At 37.2% G+C, this 16,051-nt stretch overlaps 1 pseudogene across 1 annotated transcript in view; it reads left to right on the top strand.

Moving 5' to 3' along the window:
• Positions 1-16,051, top strand: part of LOC306647658 — a 30,717-nt pseudogene that overhangs the window by 2,126 nt on the left and 12,540 nt on the right. The window contains exons 3-6 of the transcript in view: positions 2,860-2,957; positions 5,563-5,744; positions 8,892-8,979; positions 9,456-9,539. The product of the transcript in view is annotated as an uncharacterized misc_RNA (transcript). The remainder of the gene's footprint in view (positions 1-2,859; positions 2,958-5,562; positions 5,745-8,891; positions 8,980-9,455; positions 9,540-16,051) is intronic.

The raw sequence follows: 16,051 nt of genomic DNA, 5'->3' as shown, positions 1-16,051 counted from the left end.
AGGATTTGATCCCCAGCTCTGCAAAGGAAAAAAAAAAGTAGTGTTTGAAGACAAGTATTGTCTGGTCTCTAGTCCCTAAGGTACAGCTTTCTCACCTTAAGAAAGTAATTTTAGCACTTTAGGTTCCTGTTCCTACTACTATCAAATGAGTGGGAGGAAAATGTAAATAAAAGAGCTTTTCATACATTTGGCTAGGTGAAAAAATAAGCAAGTATATACAGTATGATATGTATTTAATGTTAAAAGATACAACATCTTAGTTGCATATATTTATGTACATATACAGAAAAAGAGTGGAAGGATACATAACTAGTTAACATTGGTTATCTTTGGGGAGGAAATAGAATTGAACCCTGGTCAAAAGGAACAAAAGCAACTTATATTATTGTTTGAATTTGTATGAATGTGTTATCTTGGAAATATAAGAATTGGGCTGAGGGTGTAACTTAGTGGTACAACACATGACTAATATGCACAAGGCCCTGGGTTCAGTCCCCAGCACTACAAAAAATAATAAGTAAAAATACAAATACTTAGGATTCGTAAGTTTCTTTCAAGGGAATTCTTAGACCTCAATTTTGGTATTTTCTCTCGTGGCTGGACACAAAGAATCATCAGATTTATGGAGCACTACACACATACACAGGACCACTGGGTTAAACAGTGAAGCTAATATTGTCATCTCAATCAGAAGAGGGCTTCCTTTCATGAATATTAATATTATTTATGACAGCCTTTTTCTCTCTCAGTTTGGCCAAGAAGGAAGTCCTGTGGTCACTCAGTTTATCCATTTTAGCTCCAACTGGCATCTGGTTTCTAGTTCATTGCTTAACTCACTAAGCTGGCACTAAAACTGCCATGATAGAAACTCTCCAACAATTCAGGTGTGTTCAAGGACAGCTATTTTCTCCTAGGTCAAGATGCACACTCAGAGAGCTGGTGTTTGTACAAATTGAAAGAGCAGACACAGGTAGATTCAAACAAATTTTTTGGCTCCCAGCTATTAACACAATGATGTAATGCAAAGGCGTGCCTGTTTTAAAAACAGGAGGTTCTGATTGGTAAAATACAATTGATTTTCTGTTTTGGTGTGCCAGTCCCTAAAGGGTGGGTCTCATCTCTGCCATCTGTATCCTATTCCAGAACTCTTCCAGCAATCCTCATTTCTTTGGTGGTACATTTTGATAGTAGGAACTTCCCTAGTGACAGTTTGACTGGAATATTAGTGATAAGTAAACTAATACAGTGTTTAGATTTAAAACACTGAAATAACCAAAATTTACCTCATTTCTCCGAAAATCTGTATTATTCTCTAGAATCTAGATTATTTCAGGTAATAAAAATGATTTATATTTAACTATTTACATAAGTGAACCCAGGGTCTTATATAAGTAATGTAAGTGGTTCAATATAAGTAGTCATTGAATAAAATGTCACAAAGCTATCTCCAACCGGGACTTTTCCTGCTAATTCTTTTGCTCCTCTTTCCTAATTTTTTGACTTCTCTCTATTTTGCCTGTTAGCTCTCTGTTTTCAATCTCTCTCATCTGGAAGTCCCTCATTTTCTTTCACTGAATTTTTTATTTCCACTGAGTTTTAAGAACTGATGAAGTAAAGGATTTTTTTTTTTTTTTTAAGTATTTGGGATATGTGAAAGTTGAAGTTCACTGAAAAGAAGAACTTCAATTTGTTTTATCCACTTTCCATTCCCTGGATACTTATCGAATTCCTTTGTTATGTGCACACAATTTTTGTGATGGGAGAGCTTGATCTGCTCTGGTGCAAGGAAAACAACAGAAATAGCAGAACCTTGCTATGCTGGTTATTCTTCTTCATAAGCAGGCAAGAGTGCCTAGTTCCTTACTGGTGATTTTTCTAGAACTGTAATACAGTTAGATTAAGCTCAGACAAGTATCCCAACTCAGTCTGACATTTGGGATCAAATGAGAGAACAATGCTGGTAACTTGTAAAAACTTGTGTCGTAGCTGGACTAGGTGGCTTAGGTCACCTTTCTCACACTGTCTTATCTTCCTGTGTGTTTGCTTCAGCATGTAAAGTGGTATTTGAGGAAAGGAACTTTCATCTTTTCCTGCCAAAGGCAAAACACAACTAATTCCAAGCATACATTGAAATTATAGAAACATTTACTGGGTTTAGCTTTCCCAAAAATGTATTGGTGCCTAGTATTTGATTATTTTTCAAAACCTTTTCTAAATATCTAAATGTAAAAATGTGCAATTTTTAAGTTTCTATTTCTCTAATTCTATGTCTTTGTTTCCATATGCTTTTTAATGTTAGATGACCTCTCCAATTCCATGGAGGAGTTCCCTTACAAATTCATTAATATTTTATTTAGAAGGAAGCCTTATAATTTCTTCCTAAGTGAACTAATATGCCCTTTGCAGGGAATGGGAAGTGTCTCCCTTTCTGGTCCACTTCCCTCAGATACTTGCCAAAGACTTCCATTTTTTTGTTAGAAACTCCTTCCAGGGCTGGGGATATAGCTCAGTTGGTAGAGTGCCTACCTCGTATTGACAAGGCCTTGGGTTCAATCCCCAGCACCACCAAAAAAAAAAAAAAAAAGAAACTCCTTCCAGAACTCTAAAAGGTTGTTGTAAAAAAGAATTCGAATAAGTTGAAGGAAACCTAACCCTTACTTGAATTTCATGAGTCATTCTGAGGAATGGTCCATAGAGAAGCAAGTACACTCAGACCATTGCTGAGCTACCAGAAATTTCTTATATAGGTGTCATTGAAGTGGGCACCGGAAAACAGGAGTGAGTCCCGTAATACTCAAAACTTTCTCTCTCTCTGGGAAGCTTGCTCAGCGAGGTGACTTGTGAACTGCTTCATCTTGTGGTGAAATATTGTTCAGTTCTACCTTCAAAGCTGATCGCCTCCAGGTTATCTTGCATCTGGTTATCAATAGCTTAAAACTCCTGAAAAAAAAAGAAAGGTGAGTAAGCACTCCAGGCAACACTGCATAGGGCCTCTTAGATTCCTGTGAAACCTCCAAGGCGATGTGTCTTCTAAGATCTCATTTAACAGTCTGGGAATCTAAAGGAGTGTTTCTGACTAGTGGAAATGTGATCATGATTAGTATGATGATCAATACATTTAAAAAGTTTCTAAACACATTCTGTATCTTGACTATATCAATGCCAATATCCTGGTTAGTAGTGTACTACACTTTTACAAGATGTTACCTTTGGGGAAAACTAGGTAAAGGGTACCCTAGATGTCTCTGTATTATTTCTTACAACGTGTGAATTGTTTTTGTTTTTTAATATTTTTTTAGTCATAGATGGACCCAATACCTTTATTTGATTTATTTATTTTTATGCGGTGCTGAGAAGTGAACATAGTGCCTCCTCACACAACTAGACAGGCACTCTACCACTGAGCTACAACCCCAGCCCCTGAATTGTTTTTCATTTAAAAAGAGTTTCCAATGGTTTAAAATGTAAAATTATTTCCAAATTTCTGGACTTCTTTCCACCAAGACAGATAAATGTAATTAGTCTTTTTAAAGGTAGAGTAGCTATTAAGTTTGAGCACTTTGGGCAAATTTTTCTGGAAAGGCTTCTTTACCTTTTTTCAAAGACACAAAAAAATGCCATCCCTTCTACAGGGTGACAGCCTCAGGTGGGTTATACTCAGAAGCAGGGATAGTGCAGACAAGTGTCATCTTCTTTCTTTAAGTCTAACTGATTTTTTTGTTTTCTCCACTATTTCCTCATTCCAATGGGTTACATGAACCCCTACCCTTCAATTAACTGAAAAACTGACACTTGTTGATTATAAGGAGGGTTTTACATGAAATAAGTATTGCACATAATGCAGTTCTCTGAGTGCTTAGTAAATAGTTCTATTAAAATACCATTATGGGGCTTGGGGCTGTAGCTCAGTGTTAGAGTGCTTGCTTGGCATGCATAAGGCACTGGGTTTGATCCTCGGCACCCCATAAAAATAAATAAAATAAAATAAAGGTATTGTTTCCACCTACAACTACAATAAAAAAATACCATTATGTATTGGTGGGGAGGTAACTGTTACTCAAACTTCCAATTTGATTTTGGGGCATTCTCTAGCCAGATCATGCAGATGTTTTGGGCATAATTTAGGTAATACAGTCCTAGGAAATAATCCAAAACAAATTGTGGCAAACCCAGTGGTACCCATTATTGTGAACAGCAAGGATGACAACAATGGTGTGCACAGTGCTTATGATTTTCAACTGCGTGACTATGTATTTTTATTTGATCCCAACAATCCAGTGTTGCATATTATTGCCCAGATAAATACGTATTCTCTTTTTACAAATGAATACACACACACACACACACATATACACACACATATATATTTGGTACCAGGGATTGAACTCAGGGCACTGGACCACTGAGCCACATACCCAACCCTATTTTGTATTTTATTTAGAGAGAGGGTCTCACTGAGTTGCTTAGCACCTCACAGTTACTGAGGCTGGCTTTGAACTCAAAATCCTCCTGCCTCAGTCTCCCAGCTGCTGGGATTACAGGCTTGCGCCACCAGGCCTGGCAACTCTAATGATGGTTAGAAGGTGATCACCTTTAGGGTATGTAATTTGGAGACTTGGAGATTTTCTTGGTTTGTGGAAACGCTTTCCCCAAATTCAATTATCAGTTGATAACAAGATAGTAAGCCTTTGCTTGTCCCAGTAGATGGGCTTAGGATAGGTTACATTTGTTGCCTCTACAGAATGACCTCTTGTTCATTCTTTGGGATAATGTGAAAAGCATAGCAATTTGCACACTGAAGATATGGCCTTGAGTTCCAGTTGAACCAATTATTCCTAATCACATGACCATGGGCAAACCATATAAACCCTCAGAGTCTCAGTTATCTCAATTTTAAAATTCAAATAATAATACAAACCTCATGTGGGTGTTACTGGGATCAAATAGAACTGTATATATGTAAATATTTCCAAATGTAAAGCACTACATGCATTTGGGGGCAGGGATGGTTAGGCCTGTGCTCCTAACCCCCATTCTCCTTTTAAAAATAACTCATCTTTTTATTACAAAAGTTATAAATTTTCATTTTGGAATATTTTATAAAATAAAGGTAACCTAAAAGGAGAAAATAAAGGTCACCTATCAAGTTGCCCTGTAAAGTGGCGTTCTCAACCTTTTAACTGTTCTCAGAATCCCATGGAGGGCTTATTACAACTGTACTTCCAGAGGTTTGATTCAGTATTTCTGGGGTTGGCCCAAGAATTTGCATTTCTGACAAGCTCCCAGGTGATGCAAATGCTGTTGATCTGGGAATGGGACTTTGAAGACCCCTGACCTAGTTTGAAACATAATTAACACCTATATTTGTTTTTTATAAAAACATTATTTCACACTATTATGTAAATTTTTTTTTATTCAACAAAACCTCTTTACAGATTCACTTTTTTTCCCTTTGTGGTGCTAGGGATCAACCAAGGGCCTCCCACATGCTGGCAGAGACTTCACCACTAAGTGACATCCCCAGCCACACATTCATTTTTCTATATGTGCTTCACCATGCAGTTGAACAGACTCAGAAAGCAAGGAAAGAGGTTGCAGACCATGTGATCACTGGGAAGGATGAGTGAGCTCGGATTCACGTGGAGCACATTATCCAAGAAGACTTATCTTGTAGAGGCCCTAGAGGTTCTGGAGCTATACTGTGACCTGCTACTGACTTGGTTTAGCTTGATTCAGGCCTCAAAGTGAGTGCATCATTTCATAGACTCAAAAGAGTGACAAGGCATCCTTTCAACTTGGTAGGGGAGAGTGTGTATTCTAGCTTGTTGGGACCATTGAAGAACTGTGTGTGTGTGTGTGTGTGTGTGTGTGTGTGTCTCTCTCTCTCTCTCTTTCTCTCTCTTTTTGTACTGGGGATTGAACCCAGAATGCTTAACTACTGAGCCACATCCCCAACCCTTTTTATGTTTTAGTTTGAGACAGGGTCTTGCTAAATTGTTGAGGTTGGCCTTGAACTTGTGATCCTCCTACCCCAACCTTCTGAGTCACCAGGATTATAGGTGTGCACCACCACACCCAGCTGTCTCTAACTTGCACAGGAAGTACTACCTCTGCTCAGTGAGAAGAGAATGTTAGTCCATTTAAAAAAAAAAAAACCAAATAGTTGTTTTTCCCCTGAGCTGTAAGGATATAATATAAAATTATGGTAGAAAATTTGGAAAATCCAGGCAGAAAAAAATCCATAATCATCAAATATGGAGATTAAGAACTTTGGTATATTTCCTGTCGGTCTATATGCATATCTCTATGCAACTGTGTGTAAAAACACACGTGTGCATGTATATATATATATATATATATGTACATATATATATATATATATACATGTATATATATATGTGTATATATATATATATATATACATGGTTATATTCCAGTTTTAAATTATTTAGCGTTTTCCATGGGCTACCACGTTGTTCAGCACCATTCATGCACAATTCTTAAACCTTTCACTGAAAATAAAAAACCCATCTGTCATCTGTTCACAGTAAAAACTGATTGTTTTCCAAAGTTGGCTGCTTTAGTTAGATAGGAAGTAAAGTTTGAAAGATGGTCTTTCCATTTCACAAATTCATTAAATAAAGACCATTCAAGTGTTTTCTCTGACAAGACGATGCTGATCCATAGAGGGGGTGGGTAGGGAAGAATAAAGGAACTTTGGATTGTACAGAGGGGAGTGAGGGGAGGGGTGGGGTGGGTAGGGATGGGAAGGACGGTAGATTGAAGCAGATGTTATTACCCTCTATACATGTATGAAAAAAATTAAAAAATATTTATCACTGTCAAAAAAAGTTAATGAAAAATAAATAAAGTTAAAAAAAAGACTATTCAAGAAATATGGTATGATCTAAAAAAACAAGGTGGTCTGAAGTTGTCTTGTTACAAAAAAAAATGATAAACACTTGAAGGAATCTTGCTAAGGGTTGTGTCTTGAGGCCAAGAACATTTATATACATCTAGTTTTATGTCCTTTCACTGATAGGTATCAAAAATTTTTGTTGTTGTTATTGTTTGTTTTGGTACCAGGGATTAAATCAGGGGCACTCAGCCACTGAGCCACATCCTCAGTCCTATTTTGTATTTTATTTAGAGGCAGGGTCTCACTGTGTTGCTTAGCACCTCACTGTTGCTGAGACTGGCTTTGAACTTGTGATCCTCCTGCCTCAGCCTCCTGAGCTGCTGGGATTATAGGCATGTGCCACTGCACCTGGCTCCATGTGATGTTTCGATAGTATATACAAGTATATCTATCTCTTCAAACACCATTTCTTTCTTTCATTCTTTTTCACCTAGGGGTGTCCCACTACTGATCTATAACCCCAGCCCTTTTTATTTTTTGAGACATCTTACTAAATTGCTGAGATCAGCCTCAAACTTAATATCCTCCTGCCTCGACCTCTTGAGTAGGGGGAATTATAAGTTATGTGCCACTTACACCTGGGCACTTACCATTTCTTTTTAAAAAATTAAAAAAAAATATTTTTGTAGATGTTGATAGACCTTTATTTTATTCATTTATTTTTATGTGATGTTGAGGATCAAACCCAGTGCCTCACCCTTGCTAGACCAGTGCTCTACCACTGAGCCACAAACCCAGTTCCACGCTTACCATTTCTTTAGGGTAAAAACATTCAAAGTCCTTTCTTCTAGTTGTTTGGAACATACAGTACATTATTATCTGTCATCACTGTACTGTGTAGAAGCACATCAGAACTTCTTTTAAAATCTTTTTTAGTTGCGTATGGGCACAAGACCTTTATTAATTTCTTTATTTTAATGTGGTGCCAAGGATGGAACCCAGCGTCTCACACGTGCCAGGCAAATGCTCTACCACTGAGCCACAACCCCAGCCCCACATCAGAACTTCTTACTCCCATCTAACTATAACTTAGTACACATTGATCTACTTTTCCTCAACCCCCCCTCCCTCCTACTCTTCCTAGACTCTGGTGACCACCATTCTACTCTCAATTTTTATGAGATCAAATTTTTCAGTTTTCATGAGTGAGACCTTGAATTATTTTGGTTTTTCTCCCCGAATTACTACATTTGTTGCAGAAAATCATACACTCTGACCTGTCTTTAAAAGCCTCAGCAATCTGGGCTCAGTGACTCAGAAGGCTGAGGCAGGATGATTGCCAAGTTCAAGAAACAGCCGGGGCAATTTAGAGAGACCCTGTCTCAAAATAAAATTTAAAAAGGGCTGGGATCTGGGTATAGGGGCACACACTGAAATCCCAGCTGTTTTGGGAGTGTGAGGCTGATGCTGAGGTTGAGGATTCCAAGTTTGAGATCAGCCTCTACAACTTAAAACCTATTTCATAAAATAAAAAATCTGGGATGTAGCTCAGTGGAAGAGTACTCGCCTAGAGTGCCTGAATCCTAGTTCTGCCCCCCCTCAAAAAATTCTCAGCAATTCTAAATGCCATCTGTTGCTCTTGCAATATGATGTTGTGGATCCTTGGGTCAGAGGCCTGCATAATTGCAAGTTTTATGATCTCATTAGTGTCAAATGGAATTTCATTCTTCTCTTGATTCAATGTGTTTTGGAATTTTTTTTTTTTTTTTGGTACTAGGGATTGAACCCCACCAAAAAAGAATTGTGATATCTTTCCTTTTAGTCTACATACGTATCTATATGTAACCGTTTATGTGTAAGCATACCTACGTGTATATTCACATATGTTTCCATATAGGTTTATATTCCAATTTTAGTTTTAAAAATAATTTATTTACCATCATATTGTGAACATTGCCCATTAGCCACTTTAGAAGTAGGAAAAAGAGGGAAACAGAAAGCTCTAAGTTTCATAATTTTGTGATTTCCTTAGGGAACTAGACTTTGGTTTGGCTGAATACAAATCTATACTAATCTGGGTAGCTCCTGGGCTGCAGTCAGAAGTGCCTGAGCTGAAAATAGTAAATTTGACCAATTTCAGTTACCTGTGTCACGATTATAGGTATCACTGTTATAGTATCACTGTTGTCACTTGTTTGAATTGTGGAAATCTTTGGAAAATCATTTCTTCTCTTAAGGGATAACCAAAAAAAGATTTTTGTTAGTCTTTAAGTGAAAAGTAAATCCTTTTGGGGGGCAATGGCAGAAGAAAATATGTAAGCCTTAAATAAAATCAATATGAAACTTGAAAGTCAGATTCTTTTGGGAAGGAGGGTCATAATTGATGAGATGTTTAGAATTAGAGGTTTTAACTTTCATATTTATCAGCCTACTTAAAAGCAAAGCATTTGTTATTGTCATTTTGATGCTTAAAGAACATAATTCCAAGAGGTAACATGGACGTGATTTTTGCTTTCTTAGATTGTTCTTTATCAAAAGCAGATCTCCCATAACTTGATGAACCTTGCTTTTCTTTCTTGGTGTTGGTTTTCTGCAGGTATCTAATCAGCTGTGTGCAAAATACAGCCAAAAGTATGGTCAACTCTGTCAAACAAATGAAACTGGAACTGTCAGCTCTCAGGTAGTACCATTTCCAGAGGTGCACACTGTTTTTTGTCTTTTTTTTTTTTTTTTTTTTTGCTACTGGGTATTGAACCCAAAGGTGTTTAACCCCAGACCCATATCCCATATCCCTAGCCCTTTATATTTTTATTTTGAGACAGGGTCTCACTAAGTTGCTGAGGCTGGCCTCAAACTTGGAATCCTTCTGCCTCAGCCTCCTGAGTCACTGGGATTACAAGCATGTACCACTGTACCCAGCCAAAGACACACACTTTCTAAATTCAGAAGTCTAAGAAAACTGAGCAAACTCAAAACATATCATTTTGTGCAGATTAAAAAAAATGTGGAGAAATAAACTTTGCATTGGAGGCAGAGCAATTTGGATAAAAGTCTTAGACTAGGGAATTAAAATAAGATCTATATAAAAAAAAACTAACACCAAAAAACATGAATTGATTTCTTTTTTAAGAAAGTATACATATTCCTTTGTGTAACTGGCCTAGCAATTGGAAGGAAGCTAATGAAAATAAGAAATTTTGAGAATGCAGCAGGTGCCATTACAGTGTCCAGCCCTGATTACCAGAGGATGATGTGTTGGTGCTTCTTGTGCCTAGGGGCTGGTTTGCAATGGATTTCCCTTTTTCTTTTTTTAACAAAAGGAGGGAGGGCTTTACTGTGTTACCCAAGTTGACCCTGTATTCTGGTCTTAAGAGATCCTCTTGCCTCAGCCTCCTGAGCAGCTGAGATTGAAGGTGGTGCTGCTGCACCCAGTTTGTTCTCTGGGTCTAATAATGGGTCTAATAAATGTATACAAACACATATCCTCAAACACACACACAAAAAGAAAATTAGAAATTTCAACTTTTTTTATAATGTATTTTTTTATTGTAAACAAATGGGATACATGTTGTTTCTCTGTACATGGCGTAAAGGCATACCATTTGTGTAATCATAAATTTACATAGAGTAATGTTGTTTGATTCATTCTGTTATTTTTTCCCTTCCCCCCACCCCTCCCACCCCTCTTTTCCCTCTATACAGTCCTTCCTTCCTCCATACTTGCCCTCCTCCCTAACCCTAACTCTAACCCTAACACTAACCCTTCCCTCCCCCCATTATGTGTCATCATCCACTTATTAGCGATATCATTCTTCCTTTGGCTTTTTGAGATTGGCTTATCTCACTTAGCATGATATTCTCCAGTTTCATACATTTGCCTGCAAATGCCATAATTTTATCATTCTTTATGGCTGAGTAATATTCCATTGTATATATATATATATATATACCACAGTTTCTTTATCCACTCATCAATTGAAGGACATCTAGGTTGGTTCCACAGTCTGGCTATTGTGAATTGAGCAGCTATGAACATTGATGTGGCTGTATCTCTGTAGTATGCTGATTTTAAGTCCTTTGGGTATAGGCCAAGGAGTGGGATAGCTGGGTCAAATGGAGGGTCCATTCCAAGTTTTCTAAGGAATCTCCACACTGCTTTCCAGAGTGGCTGCACTAATTTGCAGCCCCACCAGCAACGTATGAGTGTACCTTTCTCCCCACATCCTCGCCAACACCTGTTGTTGCTTGTTGTTGGAGGCCGCTGCCCTGTAGGGCCCGCAGTGGTGATCAGTACATATCCTCATTACCCACCATTAAGTCTCCACGAGCCAAACGCCTGACCCATTAAGGTGATTGGCTGTTATATCCCATAAAGCTGCGTATTTTGCGCGGCGGAGGGAGCAAGCAAGGCAGAGCAAGCAAGGCAAGGAGGGCAGGCAGCAGCTGCGAGACGAGAAAAGAGGAGAGGCGGCCGCGGCACGACGAGAGAGGAAGAAGAGAGAAGTGACAGTTGCACAAGAGAAAAGAAGGAGAGAGAAAACTGCACGACAAGAGAAGAAAAAGAAAATGGCGGCGGTGGAGGAGGAGGAAGAACCAGGCACTCGACTCAGAAGCTCTCCCATAAAAATAAAGACCTTAAAACTTCATTTGAGAGCCGAGTCTTCATTGTACTTGCTGGACGAGGCAGCTTGTATTCTTGATAATCGCCATTCTAATTGGGGTGAGATGGAATCTTAGGGTGGTTTTGATTTGCATTTCTCTTATTACTAGAGATGTTGAGCATTTTTCCATATGTTTGTTGATTGCTTGTAGATCTTCTTCTGTGAAGTGTCTATTCATTTCCTTAGCCCATTTGTCGACTGGATTATTTGTATTCTTGGAGTAGAGTTTTTTGAGTCCTTTATAGATTCTGGAGATTAGTGCTCTATCTGAAGTATGATTGGCAAAGATTTTCTCCCACTCTGTAGGCTCTTTCTTCACATTGCTGATAGTTTCCTTTGCTGAGAGAAAGCTTTTTAATTTGAATCTATCCCAGTGGTTGATTCTAGCTTTTATTTCTTGTGCTATGGTAGTCCTGTTAAGGAAGTCTGATCCTAGACCAACAAGGTGAAGATTTGGACCTACTTTTTCTTCTATAATCTGCAGGGTCTCTGGTCTGATTCTGAGGTCCTTAATCCATTTTGAGTTTAGTTTCGTGCATGGTGAGAGATATGGGTTTAGTTTCATTCTGTTGCATATGGATTTTCAATTCTCCCAGCACCATTTGTTGAAGAGGCTATCTTTTCTCCATTGCATATTTTTGGCCCCTTTGTCTAGTATGAGAAAATTGTATTTATTTGGGTTTGTGTCCGTGTCCTCTATTCTGTACCATTGATCTACCTTTCTATTTTGGTACCAATACCATGCCGTTTTTGTTACTATTGCTTTGTAGTAGAGTTGAAGATCTGGTATTGCAATACCCCCTGTTTCACTCTTCCTGCTAAGGATTGCTTTAGCTATTCTGGGTTTCTTATTCTTCCAGATGAATTTCATAATTGCTTGCTCTATTTCTGTAAGGTACGTCATTGGGATTTTAATTGGAATTGCATTGAATCTGTATAGCACTTTAGGTTGTATGGCCATTTTGACAATATTAATTCTTCCTATCCAAGAACATGGAAGATCTTTCCATCTTCTAAGGTGTTCTTTAATTTCTTTCTTTAGTGTTCTGTAGTTCTCATTGTAGAGGTCTTTCACCTCTTTTGTGAGATTGATTCCCAAGTATTTTATTTTTTTGAGGCTATTGTGAATGGGGTAGTTTTCCTAATTTCTATTTCTGAAGATTCACCACTTATGTATAAAAATGCATTGGATTTATGGGCATTGATCTTGTAACCTGCTACTTTACTGAATTCACTTATGAGTTCTAAGAGTTTTCTGGTGGAATTTTCAGGTTCCTCTAAATACATAATCATGTCGTCAGTGAACAGGGATAGTTTGAGTTCTTCTTTTCCAATTCGTATCCCTTTAATTTCTTTGGTTTGTCTAATTGCTCTGGCTAGAGTCTCAAGAACGATGTTGAATAGAAGTGGTGAAAGAGGGCATCTCTGCCTTGTTCCAGTTTTTAGGGGGAATGCTTTCAGTTTTTCACCATTTAGAATGATATTAGTCATGGGCTTAGCATAAATGGCCTTTACAATGTTAAGGAATGTTCCCACTATCCCTATTTTTTCTAGTGTTTTGAGCATGAAGGGGTGCTGTATTTTATCAAATGCTTTTTCTGCATCTATTGAAATAATCATGTGATTCTTGACTTTAAGTCTATTGATATGGTGAATGACATTTATTGATTTCCTGATGTTGAACCAACCTTGCATCCCTGGGATGAAACCCACTTGATCATGGTGCACTATCTTTTTAATATGTTTTTGTATGCGATTTGCTAAAATTTTGTTGAGAATTTTTGCGTCGATGTTCATTAAGGATATTGGTCTGAAATTTTCTTTCCTTGATGAGTCTCTGTCAGGTTTAGGTATCAGTGTGATATTGGCTTCATAGAATGAGTTTGGGAGGGTTCCCTCCTCTTCTATTTTATGGAATACTTTGAGAAGTATTGGAATGAGCTCTTCTTTAAAGGTTTTGTAGAACTCGGCTGTGAACCCATCTGGTCCTGGACTTTTCTTTGTTGGTAGGCTTTTGATGACTTCTTCTATTTCAGTACTTGAAGTTGGTCTATTTAAATTGTTTATGTCCTCCTCGTTCAGTTTAGGCAATTCATATGTCTCTAGAAATCTGTTGATGTCTTCGAAATTTTCTATTTTGTTGGAGTATAGATTTTCAAAATAGCTTATAATTATGTTTTGTATTTCAATCGTGTCTGTTGTGATATTTCCTTGTTCATTCCGAATTTTAGTGATTTGGGTTTTCTCTCGTCTTCTCTTTGTTAGTGTGGCTAAAGGTTTATCAATTTTGTTTATTTTTTCGAAGAACCAACTATTTATTTTGTCAATTTTTTGTATTGTTTCTTTTGTTTCAATTTCATTGATTTCAGCTCTGAGTTTAACTATTTCCTGTCTTCTACTACTTTTGGTGCTGGTCTGTTCTTCTTTTTCTAGGGCTTTGAGCTGTAGTGTTAGGTCGTTTATTTGTTGAGTTTTACTTCTTTTATTAAATGCGCTCCATGAAATAAATTTCCCTCTAAGTACTGCTTTCATAGTGTCCCAGAGATTTTGATATGATGTTTCTTTGTTCTCATTTACCTCTAAGAATTTTTTAATTTCCTTCCTAATATCTTCTGTTATCCATTCATCATATAATAGCATATTGTTTAATCTCCAGATGTTGGAATAGTTTCTGTGTTTTACTCTTTCATTTATTTCTAACTTCAATCCATTATGATCTGATAGAATACAAGGTAGTGTCTCTATCTTCTTGTATTTGCTAACATTAGCTTTGTGGCATAATATATGGTCTATTTTAGAGAAGGATCCATGTGCTGCTGAGAAGAAAGTGTATTCGCTCTTGGTTGGATGGTATATTCTATAAATGTCCGTTAAGTCTAAATTATTGATTGTGTTATTGAGATCTATGGTTTCTTTGTTCAATTTTTGTCTGGAAGATCTGTCCAGTGGTGAGAGAGGCGTGTTAAAATCACCTAGTATTATTGTGTATGGTCTATTTGGTTTCTGAAATTGAGAAGGATTTGTTTGACATACATGGATGAGCCACTGTTTGGGGCATAGATGTTTATGATTGTTATATCTTGCTGATTTATGCTTCCTTTAAGCAGTATGAAATGACCTTCTTTATCCCTTCTGACTAACTTTGGCTGGATACTCCAGCTTTTTTGCTGAGTCCATGTGCATGGTATGTTTTTCCCCATCCTTTCACCTTTAGTCTATGGGTATCTGTTTCTATGACGTGAGTCTCTTGTAGGCAACATATTGTTGGATCCTTCTTTTTAATCCAGTTTGCCAGTCTATGTCTTTTGATTGATGAATTCAGGCCATTAACATTCAGGGTTATTACTGAGATATGATTTGGTTTCCCAGTCATATGGTTCATTTTTTAAATTTTATTTATTTATTTATTTGACACTACTTGGTTCCTCCTTTATTTGACAATTCCTTTAGGATAAGTCCTCCCTTTGCTGATTTGCTTCTTTGTTTTTCATCTCTTCCTCATGGAATATTTTGCTGAGAATGTTCTGTAATGCTGGCTTTCTTTTTGTAAATTCTTTTAGCTTTTGTTTATCATGGAAGGATTTTATTTCATCGTCAAATTTGAAGGTAAGTTTTGCTTGGTTGGCATCCATTTTCTTTCAGGGCTTGAAAAATGTTGTTCCAGGCCCTTCTAGCTTTTAGGGTCCGGATTGAAAAATCTGCTGATATCCGTATTGGTTTCCCCCTGAATGTAATTTGGTTCTTTTCTCTCACAGCCTTTAAAATTCTGTCTTTATTTTGTATGTTAGGTATTTTCATTATAATGTGCCTTGGTGTGGGTCTGTTGTAATTTTGTGTATTTGGAGTCCTATAAGCCTCTTGAACTTGATTTTCCATTTCATTCTTCAGATTTGGGAAATTTTCTGATATTATTTCATTGAATAGATTGTTCATTCCTTTGGTTTGTTTCTCTAGGCCTTCCTCAATCCCAATAATTCTTAAATTTGGCCTTTTCATGATATCCCATAGTTCTTGTAGATTCTGTTCATGATTTCTTACCATCTTCTCTGTTTGTTCGACTTTGTTTTCAAGGTTAAATATTTTGTCTTCAATGTCTGAGGTTCTGTCTTCCAGGTGTTCTATCCTACTGGATATGCTTTCTATGGAGTTCTTAATTTGGTTTATTGTTTCCTTCATGTCAAGGATTTCTGTTTGGTTTTTTTTTCAATATCTCTAACTCTTTATTGAAATGATCTTTTGCTTCCTGTATTTGCTCTTTTAACTGTCGATTGGTGCGATCATTCAATGCCTGCATTTGTTCTTTCATCTCATCATTCAGTGTGTGCATTTGCTTTTTAATCTCATCGTTTGCTTCCCTGATCATTTTAATTATGTACATTCTGAACTCCTTCTCTGTCATTTCTTCTGCCATGCTGTCATTGGGTTTTATTGATGTAACATCTAGATTTGTTTGTGGCTTTTTCTTTCCTTCTTTTCTCATATTGTTCAGGTATCAGTGGACCGCAGAGATATTGCAGATTTCCTCTATTGA

This window comes from Sciurus vulgaris, assembly GCF_902686455.1.
Source record: "Sciurus vulgaris genome assembly, chromosome: 17".
Lineage (NCBI taxonomy): Eukaryota > Metazoa > Chordata > Mammalia > Rodentia > Sciuridae > Sciurus > Sciurus vulgaris.
This window is presented reverse-complemented; position numbering and strand designations above follow the sequence as displayed.